Here is a 19,322-nt window from a genome sequence, read left to right on the forward strand (position 1 = left end):
AACTCATTCAAGAAGAAAAAAACAAAGGCGGGGTCGGGGAACAAACGAGTGGAAAGCAGTATGTGATATGGGAGTAGCTGCCTTAATTACCCCAGTCCAGTGACGCATTTATTCACTGTATTCTTGCTATGTCCAGAGGATTTTACTCTCTTCAGCCGATGGGATTAGATACAGCTTTCATTAACAACTTGACTATGAAGGGTGTCGCTTAAATTGCTTTCGTTTGTCTCATAAGTAGCAAGAATAAAATAAAGAAGTGCCCTGATTATTGGACTTAAACACATGCGCTTTATTACAAAACGACATTTAAAAGTGAGTAAAAGCAATAAACGCCAGTGATTCATCGCTTATCACTCAGTTATCTAGGAGTAATATAAAAAAATATATATATCATACTGGAGATAAAGGGACAAGGTAGCAGAGACGAGCGAGTGTTGAACCTAATCAGTCCCATATCATGAAGTACGAAACAAATTATTTTACTGTTTTCATACCAGCGACAAAACATGCAGGTTTGCTAGAAAAATATTAAAAAGAGCAGAGAGCGTGCTGGCAAGTTCCACATATGCTTACAGTACATACAGTTCGAGTTGCATGTAAAAAGAATAATATAAAATCACATCATTACGTGACATATCTATCTATCAGTCTGTGTGTGTGTTCGTAGGATATTCTATGATAGTGTGGGGATATTAACGCACCTTGAAAAACGCGAAGGGGATGGGATGTGGGGGGAGAGATGAGGTGAGTAATAATAGAAAACTGAATATTCCCTCGTGGCGCCATACCGTTTGGCAGATGAAGGTTCTTGTGTTAATGCTGGGATGTTTAATTCTAGGCGATAACCAAGCCAGCTTTTGCATTAAGGTTTAGTTGAAGTGTCTGACGATTCTCGGGAACTTTCAATCACCATGCATGGTAAGTCTAACATACATAAAATTTGGAGGTGTCATTATTAATTTCTTCGTACATATAGGACAAGTATTGATATTTTCTAAAACGACAAACATTAAAAACCTTTTCCCATGCCGGGAATCGAACCCGGGCCTCCTGGGTGAAAGCCAGGTATCCTAGCCACTAGACCACATGGGACGATGTATGTAACAGTGAGGGGATGACAATATATAAAAAATATTACTCTCATATAATGCTAATGACATGAAATCAGGACATGAAAACGGCTAGGGTATTATGTCGATGAATGTATGACTCAACACACAACCATCAAGACAAAAAGGTACAAATGTCACACCACACACGCCCAAAAAACACGTGAAAGCATCTCACTTTGCTCAATGGCCAGAGATAACACCTTTAATTTAACTATTATAGCCCACCTCTTGTATGCTGATGAAATTGAATGAGCCTGGTTGCAACAAAAACAGTCGAAAAAAAAAAGACGTGAGTGAGACTTACTGAATAAAGGACGATAATAATAATGAAGCAGTGAATTATAGAGACAAAATAATCATCATCATCATTATCATCGTGACATACTTTCGAACCGAGAGAGTAGGCTAAAGGCGAGTATTTCTCTTTTCTCTGTTGTCTTGTATTTTGGCCCGCTGAGGTCTGGGAAAATGTTTATGGAGAAATGAATTTGAAGAACTAAATGGCCACTGGCTAAAATGGAAACCAGGAGGACAAGAATAGAAGCTGTCGCGAGTAAAGGGGGAAGGGAACAAGTGGAGAGAAGACTGACATACTAGGCTCTGCAACCCGAGGACGTACCTGTATTTTAATATTACAACTACGAGTACCAGACTAATTTAGGAAAGGCACCTCGTAGACGATGTGACTGATGAAGGCTGCAAGTGTCTCTTAGCCCTCAAGTTCAAAAGTCTGTCATAAGGGGAATAAAATCGCCTCCAGGACGCAAAAAAAAAAATGTTTAAAACACTTCATCAGATTGACAGGGTTAAATAGCAAGCGTAAACCCCTTCAATACAACGGTGACTTACATTTTACTTTAAGCTTTGGAAATGAGTTGTTGTGGCCCCAGGCTCATATGGAAGTGAACCCGGTGGACTGCAAGCTGATGTGGTCCTTTTTTTTTTTTTTTCACGATCAACTGTAATCCTTTCAGGAGATAGTGAAAGAGATCAGAGACGTTTGTATACCAGGCCAGTGGATCTGACTGATTATAGCCGTGATGTTAGGTGATGGCATCCCTTTCCAACACGAATGAATTAGTAAATGGCGAATGTAACTCTTTATTTTCGAAAGGAACTTCCTCCGCTAATTGAATTCGCCTGAGAATACTGAGAATAAAGAAAGAATACAACTGACAAGTGAAGAAATGGAAGGAGAGCTGACAATTATAGCTCCCTTATGGCCGTGTCAACTGTAGTATTAAATTTCGACTGACATCAGAGCGATTTAATGCAGTTAGGGGTGAGTCATCGGAGCCTGGGAGACTTCTGACTCTCTCATGTTTAGGGCAACTCTAGTATTCTATTCCAGCTGACTGCAGACATTTTACTTAGCTAAGAATGAGTCAGGGGAGTCTAGGAGTTAAGCGGAAATAAATTAACTGCGAATCAAGATAAGTGGAGACGGCTCAAGCAGACATGCAAGGAATTAACTTGTAGTGATAACATGGAGACTGCTTTTAACTTGAGAGAGAGAGAGAGAGAGAGAGAGAGAGAGAGAGAGAGAGAGAGAGAGAGAGAGAAACTTTTGTACGCATGGATGGTTCAGTATCCCTCACCTCCACCTGTGTACATATATCTGCACCTGTGTACACTCTCAGGATTTATACTTGTACACACACACACATACACACACACACACACACACACAGCCGCATAAACATACATATACCGTGACACAGACAAGTACCGCATATTAATGAAAACAAATCATTCCATTTACTGCTACGAGTTACAAGTGATATCTCAGCTGAAAAAAATCGTCTGGAGGTAAAAGGAACCAAACATATAGCGTCGTACCAAAACAGTAATCCTTTTTAGTAGCATGTCGTCTTTTACACCTCTTTCCAGCTGTCACTAATCGATTTTACTTAGCTTGGGAGAAACGTATGGTAAAAGAGGGTCAGAAACGAACTTCGCGAGCCCCATCACTACGAAAACTTTCCTCATCGTTAAATAATATCGTTCGGTAGCGGCAAGAATAACAAAAAATGGAATAAGCGTCATAGTAGTGAAGGGCATTAACTCCTTCACTTTGATGGCCTACTTTTCATTCTATTCCTTCTTTCTCCAGACGATTTTATTCAGTTCTGGAGGGGCTTTTCGAACTGGAGGGGTTAGATACAGCCTTTCATTAACCCACTCAGTAACGGAGGTTTTTCGTAAGCTCTAGAAATTCGTCTGGGGATGGCAAGGATAAATTGTAAGGTGTCACCGCGCTGAAGGAGTGAAGGGCGATCGTAATAATCAACATAATAAGCTACATAATTTCTGCAGGCAATCGTTTTTATGAGTAAGGAATGTGTACTAAAAGATCACATTTTTTTTTGTACTTACCACTGCCACGGTAAAACTGATGGAACCTGCAAGTCAGTTGAAGAGATAGCAATGGAATAAGAAGAAGAAGAAGAAGAAGAAGAAGATGGAGAGGAGAAGAAAAAGATCATGAAGGAGAAGAAGGAGAAGGATGGAGACGAGGAGGAAGAGAAAAAGGAGGAGGAGGAGAAGGAGGAGGAGGAGAAGGAGGAGGAGGAGGAGGAGGAGAAGGAGGAGGAGGAGGGGGAGGAGGAGGAGGAGGAGGAGGAGGAGAAGGAGAAGGAGAAGGAGAAGGAGGAGGAGGAGGAGGAGGAGGAAAAGGGGGTGGAGGAGCAGGAGGGGGAAAAGAAGAAGAAGAAGGCTTAGATGAATGCTATCGACTACACGAGATACATTAAGGCAGATAATCAGTGTAACGCAAAGTTCTAGTCACTCCCCTGCTATAGTCCCTCAGCAATCTAAAGTGCTCCTGGTTCAACAAGGACAAGGGGAAGCAAACTTTATCCAAGGGGCTGATCGGCCCGAGATATAGCAATGGAACTTTAGCTGGCAATTATTCTTTATTTCGCTGAGGACCTAACACAAAAAGTGCACATGAAAAATGCAACCGAAAACGATGACTTAATCTACATGTAAAAATCTGGGTCTGACCAAGTATTCCTTCATGGTAAGAAGCTGACTCAAAATAGGACGCTCAGGCTCTTAACGACTACCATCAAAAAATCGTCTGGGGTTAACTTGTGTATAACTGTAGAGATGTCCCGACCGCGAGAGGGTTAATGATGCCAGGCTCCTATATACGACTCCTTAACTGAAAAACACTGTATGGCGTAAGGTAGAATACAAATACTAGAATTGTCCCTACCATGAAAAGGTGTGTGTGTGTGTATGTGTGTGTGTGTGTGTGTGTGTGTGTGTGTGTGTGTGTGTGTGTGTGTGTGTGTGTCAGACTCTGGGAATTATAAGACAGTCCCTTCCATGAGTCCAGTAGCATTTTGCGCAGCTGAAGGGGCCATACACTTTTACTCATCACCACTTCAGTGCTACTACCCACCGTCCAAGCTGAATAAATGCCACGCCTATCTCATTCAGGGCTGGGTGGGCTGATCTAATCGAGGACGTATTTATGACGGGGAGATCAGGTAAGAATATTTTTACGGAATTCAGATCTTCTAGTTTCCCTTTCAAGTCATGAATTAATCTCATATTAAAGCAAATTGTATGGAGAATGATCAGTGATTCGTGTCCTTTGAATGACAGCGCGTTTGTATGTGTGTGTGTGTGTGTGTGTGTGTGTGTGTGTGTGTGTGTGTGTGTGTGTGTGTGTGTGTGTGTGTGTGTGTGTGTGTGTGTGTGTGTGTGTGTGTGTGTGTGTGTGATACTATCGAGTCCTAGCTAAGAATAATGTGAAGGAGTATAATAAAAAGTGGGTAAAATAAAACTTAGATAAATAGATAGACCGAGTATCAGAGCACAAAACTGTCTCAAATCGGAACTTCAAAGCGCAGTGTGTAAAGTTCTGCGACAGAATCCAATTAAAAGGCTTTTCTATCGCCGGCTCAGATCGCAGTTAAAGGAGGGAAATCTCAGCACCTAAAAATACCCCGTTCCTCCATTAGCCAGGTCAGGTTTTTATGATTACATTCCTCAGCCCGGGGACGTCAGATGCGTTTTTTCCTTGTTTTTTCATTGTACCGTACTTTCATTTCAAGACTTTTGGCATTCTCAGTTTCTTTCTTTTTCAAGATAAAATTTAATATCAGGTTACTGTTAATAGCTCCTGAATGTGATGTCATGTGACATAGGAAACCAAAACATCACAGACAACACAATGGCGGTGGTGGCACATTAACATACACACACACACACAAAAAAAAAAAAGAAAAAAAAAAAAGCAATACCTGCCCGTACCAACTTTTTTTTTTTTTTTTTTCACACTGCCCTGTGACTTTCACTTTCGACTAATTCCTCTCAAAATCTAATTAGTTCGTTCTTGCCTCACATTTATCCTATCCACAGTGTCTAGTCCACATAAAATCAAAACTGAGTTGACATTATTTTGTGATAGTAATTTTTGACCTTCCCAGTGACCTTTGTTCTTAAAAGTGAATTCTTTTATCCTAGTCTTGCCCTGAACCCTTCCACAAAGGTTGGTGTAAATCGGACAAAAGCTGTTTAACTTGACCTTTCCATGTGGCCTAGGCCTGTGACTTACTGATTTAAAAAACAGTAAGTCAACTTCTTGGCTGATCCTTAAACTTTCCACCACGTTTAGTCCAAAAGAAATCAAAAGTGTTTTAGTTATTTTATTTACACAGATACACACAGGTCGAACTTTGACTCTGCCATGTGACCTCCACAAATGACTATTCTAAAAACCAAACGCCTTTGTTCTTGTATTTCCCTCAATTTCCCACCAAGTTTGGCCTCAATATGATAACAGTTGTTTATTTTGGCTCTGTTAGGGGAAGCTTTGACCTAAGCCTTTCACTTATTCTCGGAGATAAAAACTAAACCCCTTGGCTATCATCTACACCAAATTTGATTATCATGAGATGAAAGCTGTTCACATACACACACACACACACACACACACACACACACACACACACACACACACACACACACACACACACAGCACCCGCTTTCGTTTCGAGAGAGGCTGGTGTTGTGATAGCTAGTATTTTTTAAATACTTCTGGTAGTGCACTGCATGATAGTGAATTGTTCCTCTTCCTTGCTATTCTATACTGCTAAGCTGTGTACAGGTCTGATACATTTGTCGATCGGTCACAGCAGGCGAAACCCGTTTGTCAATTACAAAGCTTGAATAAATCATCCTTGTTCTCTCACTGTTAATTGCCGGGATTGATCTCACTTTCAATGATAATGTGTAAAATGCTTTGTAAGATGTATATCACTTTTGATTATTTATAAATTTCCTCATGGTTAAAATCAGACCATTTTTACAACTGGGGGAACATCCTCATGGGTGAAATTATATACTGTATAGCCTATATTTTGCCAGAACAGTGCAGTGTATTATACTTCTTTAGCTTCGAATTTACCGTCATCTAATCAAAACAGTTTCGTAATACTGTACATCAACAAGTCCTGTAGCAGAGGAAAGAAGCAAAGTGAATTATGATAGTGTTCTATATCAGTTTTCCATTACTTAAATTATAATCACCAGAGGTTCGGACTCCGGACAAATCTTCTAATCCAAGAGCTGAATATTAACCACGTTATTCATCTCACGAGAAATGTTTCATTTGGAGGGATCAAGTATGGCTTTCATTTACATATTTCGCACGAGAGCTTTTCCGTAGGATGAAAAAAAAAAAAAATAATAATAATCGTTTCCAGGCAGGAACAAAAACTAAACTAGTTCGTCATCTTAATGAAAGGGTAAAATATTGCTCAGTAGGCCTATATTTCATATTTTTAAGGCACGAACAACAAGGAAGAAAGGTTGCTGTTCCACTGTAAGCAGTGATAAGAAATAGGGAAGTGAGCATGGAAGTAAAAAAGTCACTGCATGACAGTACTCTGATCCCCACTCTAACGTATGGAAGCAAAGTTTGGACCTTGTTGGAAGGAAACAAGTCAAGAGTGAGAGGAATGGAAATGAATTAAATAAGAGGAACATGTGCAGTTACGTGGAGAAACAGACTGACAAATGAGGAAGTGAAAGAGCGTTGTGGTGTGGAAGTCAATGTGGTAGAAAGTCTTAGGAGAAATACATTGCAGTGGTTTGGTAATGTGGAGAGGATGGAGAGCGAGAGACAAAAGAGGAAAGCGCATGTGAGTGAGGGAGAGGGGGAAGGAGGAAGGGTAAGAGAGGATGAGATGGAGGGATGGAGCAGAGAGGTATATGAGAGGAGATGTAAGGTGGGAGAAAGGCAGCGAAATGGTTGAGGACAGGGCGAAATGGAGGCGGATTTGTTTGTAGTCGCCTGTTACTTGATTAAGGCATTTGTTTTTAGATAATAGACGAATATATCTTTATAACTAATAATGTCATCAATAATTTCTTTGAACAAATATGACAATGAACCATAGAAGATCGATGCCAACCCGGATGACTGCTGATAATTAGCTTAGTAAGGTCTCATGAACTTTTGACAAGGTTTCGAGACGGTATTAAAAAGAAAAAAAATGTGAGCGTACCTGTACACCTACTACAATTTTTTCCCCTATGCAGCCCCGAAAGTGTGAAAGCCTAGTTAGATCATAAGAGTTTTCATCTCACTTCACAAGATGGGAATCCCAGATCTTTTGAAGGCTTATTGGCCGGGGCTGTACGTTTATAATAGGCAATATTACGAACACGGCTTCAATAATTATAGTTCACTTGTCTCTGGATAGGAAAGGAGTGAGCACACCCGTCGCTGCCCCCCCCCCCACACACACACACGCACGCGCGCACCAAAAAGAAAAAAAAAAAACAAGTATTATTCGACAAGACGCGCAAGGAACTAATTTTGACCAAAATCTGGAAGCCGATGGTGCACTGGTTAGCACCTTTATCTCACAACTAGAAAAACCCTAGTTCAATTTTTGGGCACGTCAGGCTCTTGGACAAAGTTTGTTTTCCTCATGTCTCTGTTCACCCAGCAGAACAACTTGGGGTCTGTGTGTTATCATCAGCCATTGTCGGTCATACTGCAGGAGGAGATTATCACTTGGCAAAAGCTGACTATCTGTCTTACCCATCCTCGTGCAGACGGTTAACATTAATCCTAAGCTTTTTTCTTCATACCAAACCTACCATTCACTTGTCAAGTCGGATGGATGTACTGCCTCTTTAGTCCGAGGATGTCATTTGCAGTTAATTCTTCACAAATTTTAGTAGAACTCCTTAGACGTGAACGTATTATTGAATGTAACCCTTGCAGTTCGACGACACTCTCTCTCTCTCTCTCTCTCTCTCTCTCTCTCTGCTAAATAAAGTTGTCTGGTGATAGCAAGAATGAAACAGAAAACATGTCACCTGACTGAATGGATTATCCCACTTAGTTCAATGGTCTATTCATATCTTTTTACAGGTTACCACGAGACCATCTTATTCGTCTTAGAAAGGATGACAAGAAAGGAAGGAGCTGATGAAAGATACAAGTAGCCCCTCCAGAATGAAAAGCTTTTCCCACGCTGAAGCAGACTGACACTGGGTAGCACTGATAAATACACATTCGGAGGGAAGTGTTTAATAGTGCGTACACTCGGCTATGCAAGTAATATGCTTACCAACGCCTTCCACATTAAGACTTACTACACAATTTACGACACTCTTTGAATATTCAGTGATGTATCTGGCAATGTGCAGAACGGCAAAATACGTCTATCTCTGTCTATAGCCAGACACATTAATCCCAGTAGAGGTGGGGTGGCCACAAATAAAATCGGCTCCATATGGCCCTGTATCACCAACTTACACACCTTCTCACATATACTTGTATCCTTTTACTCCATCCCTCTTCCTCATCCTCGATCTCCCTCTCCCTCTTCCCCCTTCCACTTCTCTCACACTCTCCTAGTTAGTCTTTCACTCTCCATTCTCTTTACTTGGTCAAACCAGCTCAGTGTATTTCTCCTAAGGCTTTCTATCACATATACGAGCGGGTAATTATTCCATGAGGTAATGAGGTGCTGAAGGTGCAGTGGTTAGCACGTCCGGTTTGCAGCTGGGAGAACCTGAGTTTGATTTTCGAGCAGACCAGACAGGTGAACTTAGTCTGTTTCCCCTTCCTGAAATCTTGATTCACCCTGCAGTACAGTTGGGGACCTGGGGAAACATCGACGGTTGAGGACTGTCATACAAGGGACGACAGATTGCGGTATTCTTGTGCGGTTAAGAAGCATACTAACGTCTCTTCCTTACTGGTTTATGTCTGATTCTGCTCCGTTATTATATTCTTGTGAGTTACTCATGCAGTGTAGGTGGATATTGGAGAGATATAAGAAGCAAAAACGAAATGTTAATGGGTAGTTTGGAGAATAAATCGCTAAGGAAAAGGTATTAGGGAGCTTCCTCATCCGACAAGAAAACGGACCCGTGACGTAACATGCTAGTTATAATCTGCCGTTATGACTCTCGGGTATATGAAAAACATTAATTCAAAGGCTTCTTTTCTAATGTAATGGAACACATGCACATAAAGTGATAATGAAGAGGATGGATGAGAACATTCATACTCAGCACAGATAGTGATAAAAAGCTATGGGAAATGAGAAAAATAAATCCATCAGTTACCATGACAAACTACTCCAGTCGTTATGGACCACTGCGCAAATATATGGGAAGAATTTTATTTTGCTCCAGCGTGAATATAACCAATAATGAGATTAAGTTATCCCGCTCATATCCTGTAATACTTCTATATAATCATACGATTAAAACAATACAAATATTAGTTTTAATCCCTTCAACTAGAGGACGTATATACATATTTATTCCTGCAACATCCAGACAATTTTCTTCAGTTAGGAAAGATTTCACGTCGAACAAATTAAAAGGGTGGCGATGATCAGGTGGTGGCAAGAATACACTTAAAGGAAATATGTATCGACAGATTAATGGAGACTGTTTCTAACCTTTTAATAGGGCAAGTGTTTCTTTAACAGCAAGTTGCAGGGAAATATGGGGATGTTTGGCTCCCGGGTGGATGTCGCAGCTGCTCCACCTAGGGGGCGCAGCGTAACTATGTGTAGACGCCCCATCACCACCTCTACTGTCTGTAAATGGTCGAACTTCTTATATTTTCTGCCACATGTTTCAAAAATTATGTAAATAATTAGAGGCCGGGTACTCAGTTTTAATAATATGGCCGTAAGTTTCTGGGCTCACGTGTGCAAAGGCAGAGGGAGTTGTGGGAAGATGAAAGGACATGAAAAAAAGAACACAGGAGAACAAGGGAACAGAGCGCCAGTGTGAACACTTATGAACTTTTTTTCTTTCCTACTTTTTGTTGTCAACCCTTGAGGACTCTTGACATGAGAGAGAATGAGAGACTTGCAGTTTATATGAGCTCACTGCTGCCGTGCTGTGCTTAATTTCTTCTCCGCATCTCTAAGACAACCCCTTCAGCTCATATAGTGGAGAAGATAAGGAATAATCCGAGTTGTGTAAGATTTTTGGAGTAAAAAATTGTATTGACAATAGGGATGAAGAGTGTGCTTAGACAGTATGGCCACATGGAGAAAATAGATGTTGCAGATGTTGATAGATGGTGGGATGGGAAGTGAGTGAGATGGAAGGTGGAAGGAGACGTTATGGGTTAAAAGGAAGATGGATGGATGTGGTATGTGAGTGTGAGAGAAAGCAAGGCGTGCAAGTTTCTGAGGCTTATATAAAACTCGTCTTTAAATCTGCCGGGCAATGTCTTGTGTATTCCCAGGACGGTTCGGTTACCCATTTCAATGTTTATTCTGCATCATTTACTTATTTTTTATTCCCCACTGGCCATGCCCAAGCCCACACCAGCACACTGAGCCGCACCCGCGGCACATGAGGTATGGCCAGCTGAATTATCAAATGGAAAGCTATTTGTCAACCACTCTGTATGTGTGGAGAAGCAGATGACGGGTCGGAAATCTCTTTTTAACAACAGAAAACAATGGACTGACTCTGGCTGGTGTATGATGATTATGGTACCACACGATTTTATTCAACATAGAGAGACTCCTTACAGCGCAAGGAGTTAAAAACGTCTCTTAAATTTTATTAGTACTATCGGCAAACGATTTTATTCTGACTTAGAAAACCCACTACAATGATGGAGCTAAGGATGCGGCCACTCCAAACGCGACGAGCGGGGAGGTAGCGTCCAGCGACGAGCGGCGAGGTGAGTGTCAGTGCGATGTCTCTCCAAATAGGAAGCGGCAACCTCGCGGGCGACAGTCAGAAGCTGTTCATCGCTGGTGACATGCTTGAGGCTGTCGCTAGGCAGTGCGCGACATTTTAGAACACGCTGCATCGTGCAGCGACGAGCGTGGAGGGTGAGCGTGGCGACAAAACTCCCAATTCATTCAGTGAGGCCATCTACATAAGGTTTAGTGAGTTTTATGGTGTCACCTCATCCCTCCCCGCTCGTCTCCCCGCTCGTCGCGTTCGGTGTGGCCGTACCCTGACAAGGGCTATTATGTTTTGTTCCTTTACAACTCCTCTGCAGCGAGAGAGTTTCCCCAAAGCAAAACACGGCCCCCAAGTGGAAGCAGGACAGTGTAACAAGGATGTCGCTGTACTGAGGGAGGAGGTGGAGACTGCCTCAAACCTTTTCACTACCTGAGGTCCATCCTAAGAAGAGTAAATATGTCTAGATTTAGTGGTACCGTTGGGACTTATCTGTTCAGTCCGGTGCTGTTACCAAACGATGCTACTCAACTTCAGGAAAACTTTACTAGGAAAGGGGGTAGATATACTGTAGACTAGTTTAACCCCATCACAACGAGCGGATCTCTTATGCCCAATAAAATCGCCTGGAGGTAGTGAAAATATCATATCATTTCAGGATGGAACATTGACACTGCAGCAGCTAAACCCATCATTTGGCTGAAGGGGTGAACATTGAAATTTGGTTTGTGATCCTGACCTTCTACCGAATATTCTCAAAGTCGTATTCAATTCATGCCTTACCCTTAAATCTTCAATAAGTTTGGTTCAGCTCAGATCAAAACTGTCTGAGCTGACTTTGCTCCGTGATCTTGACTTCTGACCTTTCCCTGTGATCTTGACCTTTGACTGTTCTTAAAATCGAATACATTTCTCCTTGCCTAACCCTGAACTCCTCCATAAAGTTTGCTCTAATCGGATAAAAAATGTTATGTTGACCTTGCCATGTGACCTTGACGATTGACCTGTTCTCCTCAAAAACCTTGGCTTATCCTTAACACTTTGGTCCAGATAAGATAATAATTGTCTTGGTTCTATTGTTCACACACAGACCTATGGGTACAACATTGATCTTGCCCTTGACTAGTTGTTCTCAAAAATGATAGCTCAATCCCTTGGCTGCCTCTGAACCCGTTCATCAAGTTAAGTTAAATTCAAAATAAAACTGCTTGAATTAATTATTTCAGAACACAAAGACAAACGGCATAACAAGGCATATCACCCGTTTCACTTCGCCAGGGTGAGTATAACAATTCATCAGACTGAAGGAGTTAAAGTTTTGTTCACACAGCTGGAGTTACATGGGAAGCTGATGTTAAGCAAAATAAAGCCAAGTTTGATCTGCTCTTTGCTGTCGAATTTAACCTGGCATGAAACTGTCATCTCTCCAACAGGAATGCTGAAATGCAACACCAAATTAACAATAAAACATGACGCTAGCCATGAATAAGTGCTGTGGATAGGATGTTGAGCCGTAGTATAATTTTGTCGTTAAGCTAAGGGATATAAACTGCAAAAGGACGAAATCTTAAGCCAAGTTAAGATGGGCTGACTATAATTTCTTTCTCGTGACATTATGATTTCCTCTCTTATTACTTATTAATCTTTACCAATTACTTCCGTCCTGATCGCTGAGCTTGTGTAGTGGAGCCGAGAATATTGAAGAACGGACTCACGAGGAGATGGATGCGTCGCATTCTTTTATTTGACATTCCTTATATAACTCTCTGACTTTTGTTTTTTTCCGTTGCCCGATTCATGGATCCCTCCCACCAAATGCAAGTGGAAAAATGGGTTGAGATGATGATGGTGATGATGATGATGATAATGAATTTCACGGACTTTCATCTTTACATCAGTACCATACCACTTCACTTCGTTATCATAAAACCGACTGGCATCAAATACAGCATCATCAAGGTTCTCATTAATTAGTAGATGCAGCCTTCCTCCTATCAGCCCATCAACCCTATAAAAAACTTAGCTTCCCTAACAAGCAGTCCTCTTCTCCCTCCCTCTTTTAGACCCTCCCACCCCTCCTCACTGCTTTGTCTTACTCCAAAGGTAAGTGCTTAAGAGCCTCACAAAGAGAAAGCTGATAAAAAAAAAATAAGGAAAAGAAAACTACAAGAACCCTATACAAACCCTCCCTTTCCTCACAAGCAACATCCCCACCCCTCAGGTTCTCCCTCGCTTCCCCTGTTCCTCTCTCTCTCTCTCTCTCTCTCTCTCTCTCTCTCTCTTTTCCACTCCATTATTAATTCCTCAAGAGCCTGACGAAAAAGAAGAGAAAAAAACGAAGCTTAAGTAATTCTTTAAGTATTTTCCCTTCCCTTCCCCTTCTCCTCCTACATTCCCTCTAAATTCTCAGTCTTGTTCGAAAAGTATCTGCACTGAAGCATTACGAGCAAGAAGAGAAAGGAAAACGAAAGCTACAGGGACCCTAAGAAGCATCCTTTCCCTCACAAGCAACCTCGAACCATCATGTCTCTACGTAAGGCTTCCCTCATGTCTCCATCTCACTCCAAAAATACCTACATGAGAGCAATACAGACAAAACGAGAAAGGGTAAGAAAGAAACAAGGATCCTACAAAAACGTCCTATCCTTCAAAACCAATCTCCTCTGCTGCCTCTAGATTAAGTTCCCTTCACCTTTTTTATCTCACCCCAAAAATGCTCGCAAGAAAACATTACAAACAAGAAGAAAACAATGAAAAAACAAAGCTACATGGATCCCATACAAACCCTCCCGTCTCTCTCAGGCATAACCACCCACCTCCCTTCTTGTCTCACTCCAAAATTAACTTCCTGAAAATCATCGAGAAAAGAAGAAATAGAGGAAAAGGAACGCTACAAGAAGCATAGCAAAAAACCTTCCTTTCTCTCACAAGCAACTCACTCCTGCTTCTCTCCCTCTCCCTGCTCCTACAGCCTCCCCCTCACTTCTTTGTCTCACTCTAAAATTAACTGCTTGAAAGCCTTACAGAAAAGAAGAAAAGAAAGGAAAAAGAAAGCTACAAGGAACGACCTCTACAGATGAAAGGAGTCTGGCCTAAATGCCCCGCCAGAGTTCTTTGATGTCCGGCACAAGAGAGGTGGGGAGGGGGGAGAGAGGTGGGGGGGAGGAGAGGAGGGGGAGTGCAGGGGGAGACAGGAGGGGAGGGGTATGTGTTTGAAGGGTCCTCATCTCAAGCAGGAATTTTTTTTTCTCTCTGCTTCTTGTGAGTTTTATGATTTTTAAGAAGGGTGGGAGGAAGAAAAAGGAGGGTGGTTTGTGTGTCAGGGAAACAGGAAAAAAAGTGGAAGGGGATAAAAGAGAATGAGAGAGAGAGAGAGAGAGAGAGAGAGAGAGAGAGAGAATGTGGAAATGACGTGGAACAGAAGCACTGAGAAGCCCGAGGTTAGAAGAGGATGAAGGTTGAGATAAATGCCTGTCTACTTCCTGGTGGTTATTAAGGATGTTAATTAATTTTTGCCAAGTCACAGTGATCGAGGAACAGCCGAATTTCCATCTAGGTTCCTAGGTGCATTCCCTGGTGAGGAGGGACGGAGGTGGGGATGGAGGGAGGATGTTGCTGGAGGGAAAGGATGGAAGGGAAGAAAAAAAGGTAGTGAATATTTTTTTGGAGGGAGGTGAGAGAGGGAGGTGAGTTTTGGGAAGGTGAGAGGAGGGACGGGCGGGGGAGGGATGTTGTTAGATGGAGTGGATGGAAGGGAAGAAGAGGTAGAGAATGTGGGGCGGGGTGTGAATGAGGGAGGTGAGGTGGAGGACGGTGAAGTTAAGGAGGAGAGTTTTGGGAAGGTAAGAGGATGGACAAGTGGAAGAGGTAGACGTTGTTAGAGGGAATGGATGGAAGGAAAGAAGAAGAGGTGGAAAATGTGTGGAGGAGGATGAGTGAGGGAGGGGAGGTGAAGGGGGGTGAGGGGTGAAAGAGGAAGAAGGATAGAGAAGGTGACGGGGAGGAGGGGGTGGGTGAAAGAAGGGAAGGGAGTGAAGGAGGGACGGTTGGTGAAAGAGGGGAAGAAGGATGAGAGGCATTGGTGAGAGGGAGGGGGCGGGTGAAAGGATGGGGAGTGAAAAAACGGTAGGGGTATGTAGAAGAAGGAAGGGTATGAAGAAATGAAGGAGAGGCGAAAGAAGAGTGGAGGAGGTGATGGATAGGGAGGAGTGAACGCGGGGAAAGTGAAGGAGAGGACGGATAAAGGAGAGGGAAGGAGGGAGGAAGGAAGTGCTATAAAGGGGAAAGGGGGAGATAGGGGGGAGGAGGGGGAGGTACTGATTCCTTAGGTTGGTGAAGGGTGGCTTAGAGAGAAAGCGTTAGGCAGGGGGAAGGAGAGAGGAGGAGAGATGAAGGAAGTGCTATGGAAGGAGAGGGCGGAAGGGAGGAAGGGAAGGAGGAAGGGACAATGGCGAGGAAGTGCCGTCTATCGGGGAGGGATTTAGGTAAGGTATACATAGAAATCTTTTGCTGAGGGAGGGCGTTGGAGAGAGATTTTGGACTGCTAAGCCAAGAGAAGGAGGGAGAAAACTTGGAAATGGGAGTCGGGGGGAAGCCGAATGGGAGGGAAGGGAGACAGGAAAAAGGAGAGGGGCGGTCTGGGGAAGAAGGAAACCAGAGGAAAGATGAGCGAGGGCGGGGGTAGACGGAGAGAAGGGGTAAATGTGGGATATAGGAGAGAGGAGGGGGGTATGGGGGGAAAGAAGGAGGGGATACAGGAGGGGAAGAGAGGAACAAGTATGCTAGGTGCGTGGGAGATGGGGAGAACGCGGGAGGGAGGGTACTGGAGAGAGAAGGCCTTCCTGTTAGCAATTCTGGCCGGTTCAGTTCCTTGGTGGCTCTAGGTAGTGTCCTTAATCTCAATACCTGCGGAAGTGTTGTTATATTCGGATGATATTACTGTTATATATTAAAAGGTTTATTATGAACGGTAAATGTTAGATAAAACCTTCAGTAAGTCCTTCAGTCTATTCCAAGCCTAATAAAACTGTCTGCGGGAAGCAAGGATATCCTGTAATAAAACATCGTTGTGAGGGAGAGTGTACTCAATTCTAACCTCATCAACCGCAGGATTTCTTTGCATTATGTTCTTGTTGTATCCAGGCAATTTTATTTAGAAATGGAAGGAATTTTCGGACTGTAGAGGTTAGACACATCCTCAATTAATTCTTCACTACTATAAATCCTTCTCAAGCTGAGCAAAATCATCTGGAGGTAGCAGTAATGAACCAAGCTACTGTAATGAAAATATTATACTTGAAGAATCAATCATCCTCATCTGCAGAGCTGTACTATGCAACTGAAGGGTGTAAAAAGCCTCCAGTAGCTCTATCAGTATGAGTGGTCTTTCCAGACTCGAAATTACTCGTCTGGAGGTCGCAAGATTGAACTATTATCTAACGTCACCGTTATGACGGGGCTATTACGCAGTTTTAACCATTTCAGTCCGATGGCATTTTTTAAATTTTATGCTTGCTGTCTCCAGGTACTTGTATTCAGATTAGGAGAGACTTTTAGAACATGAGGGCTTGGATATAACCAGAACCAGTGCCATGGGATCTACAGAGCTGAACAGAATAATATAACAGCGGTAAGAATATGATTTTCCTCCTTTAATAGGACTTATTATTATTTTTTATCTGCCGTGATGCCGACATGGTACACCTGAGGGATGCTTTTTTTTTTTTTCCCCTTTCAAGGAAAGTTCGAATATCTGCTCTTGGAGAACTCTGAGAGATTTTCGTATGAAATATAAAGTTGCTCAGCTTGAAATTCTGAGTTGATCTGACATGCAGTTGTTGCATCAGCTGACGCATAGTTTCTTAGTTAGTCTATGAAAATAGTCTGTTCTTGTTGTGTTTGATATTTAACATCCCCAGAACATGTTATTCAGCTTGGGAGAGTTTTTGAAATGGAGAGGCTAAATTGCCCTATAAAGCCTCGTTAACCCCTCGATAAATGCAATGCTCAATAAAGGGATCAGATATGTAAAACAGGAGTGTAATACGAATAATAATCAATTCTAGAATGTAATCCATGAAAAAAAAAAAAAAGACTTGAGAACGATCACACACACAAAAAAATCACGTCGACAGTGAAAAGAAACGGTCAGTGAAGTAAGCTAACAAAGTAGTTGGATTCATCTGATATTACGTAAGAGAATATCATTCTCACCTTGTACAGTTCCTTAATATGGCCAGACTTGGAGTACTGTGTTCTGTTTTCGTCACCATATTACGAAAAAGAAACGAAGGAATTATAGAGAATATAGAGAAAGGTGACAAAAATAGCACTTAAGATTGAGGAACAAGTCATATGAGGAACGTTTAGAGAACCTAAATCTGCATATCTTAATCAAAGCGCAGATACGGGTAGGATTCGGTCTCAAATATATAGATCATACAAAGGACATAAAATGATACTTGATATATATTTCACAACAGATCTGTCAGATCACATTAAAGGTTATGGTTAAAGTTAATGGCAAACGAGTCCAGTCAGTTGACGCAAAGCATTTCTTCTTCAGTAGGGCTGTAAACATATGGAACAAACTGCCACTGAATATGGTTGGCTGCGACACATGAATAACATTTGAAAGTCACTAACCAGGTAAACACGTTTCCGGCTGAATAAAGTCATTGTGTAGTTAATGCTACTTTTTCCTTCCAGATTAAGTTTATGAAAACTATAATATTCTGTTCAGACATTCCTGTTAAATTGCCATAACAGTATCCTATGTTGCATGGTGTTTGTTCTCACTATTTTCTGCCAATTTCGGCTGGACAGACTGGTGGTAGGATGATACCGTCTTGCTGTACTCTCCTTATTTCCGACTCACAGGAAAGATGTTATAGTCACAGTCTTTTCTTTAAGAAACAGAATATACATGATCATTTGTTTTCTTTCAGACTATACAGTAGTCTAGTTACACTCATACGGAACTGCTTAGCATGGGCCAGCCGTCTTACTGCGGTTAATCTCTTCTCTTATGTACTAATGGTCTTTACTTTCTTATTGTAATCATTTAGTTTAGGTCACATCACGAGAAGATCCTGGTCGTTAGATCTGGAGACAGACCAAAGGTAGGTAAAAGAATAACCGATAGCAGTAGTAGGTAGGTTGGCCCTCAGTAGACTACGATTTTACCACGAGGAGAAGGATAACAAAGAAGAGGGGTGGGAGAAGTTGTATAAAGCTAACTGCAAAAAACTGAACAATATTTAAAAAGCACACACTTCATTAATTATGCCATATTGATGACATTCCTGTAATACGCACCTGATGTGCTCACATAATGAAATTGTATTATTGTGAGGGTACTATTTATTCGTGCATTTAAATGTCAGAATACAGGATGAGGACCTGCAAAGTCAGTGTCAGCCAGGGACACTGTTAATGAAAGTAGGCTACGTAATGGAAAGTAAGATGAGGGCAAAATAGGCACTGAAGATTGAAAAGGAAAAGTTGTGTGAGTAAGGATGTTAAGACCAGGGAGGGAAGGGAGGGAGGTGGTGATGGGGGAAGAATGATGGGTGAGATGAGGTAATACCGCCCTCCTCTCTCATCCTCACTCCATTTCTTAGCTTACTTATCTCATTACACATACATACCCTTTTTCATTTTTGCACTAACGCTCGCGAAGCGAGAGTAGGGTAATGTTTTACTCGACGTGTGTATGTGTGTGTGTGTGTGTGTGTGTGTGTGTGTGTGTGTGTGTGTGTGTGTGTGTGTGTGTGTGTGTGTGTGTGTGTGTGTGTGTGTGTGAACAATGCAACCCTCAAAATTTTATCTAATTTCGACCAAACCTGGTGTAATGATTGAAGGCCTTCTCAGAAAAGCAACTATTATCTTTAAGAACAGGTCAGTGTTCAAGGTCACATGACAAGTCCAACTTCAACAGTCTTGGTCCGATTCTAACCAAACATAGTGGAAGACTTAAGGGTAGGACAAGGACGAAATGAATCG

At 42.0% G+C, this 19,322-nt stretch overlaps 1 non-coding gene across 1 annotated transcript; it reads right to left on the reverse strand.

Annotated features, from left to right (window-relative positions):
* Positions 1–1,020: 1,020 nt before the first annotated feature.
* TRNAE-UUC (transfer RNA glutamic acid (anticodon UUC)) lies at positions 1,021–1,092 on the reverse strand. Its single transcript has one exon. It is a non-coding gene; the product is annotated as a tRNA-Glu (tRNA).
* Between the last annotated feature and the right edge of the window lie 18,230 nt (positions 1,093–19,322).

The sequence above is a fragment of the Coenobita brevimanus genome, chromosome 23 (assembly GCF_032717465.1).
Source record: "Coenobita brevimanus isolate Jiangsu-jjx chromosome 23, ASM3271746v2, whole genome shotgun sequence".
In the NCBI taxonomy this organism is placed as follows: Eukaryota; Metazoa; Arthropoda; class Malacostraca; order Decapoda; family Coenobitidae; genus Coenobita; species Coenobita brevimanus.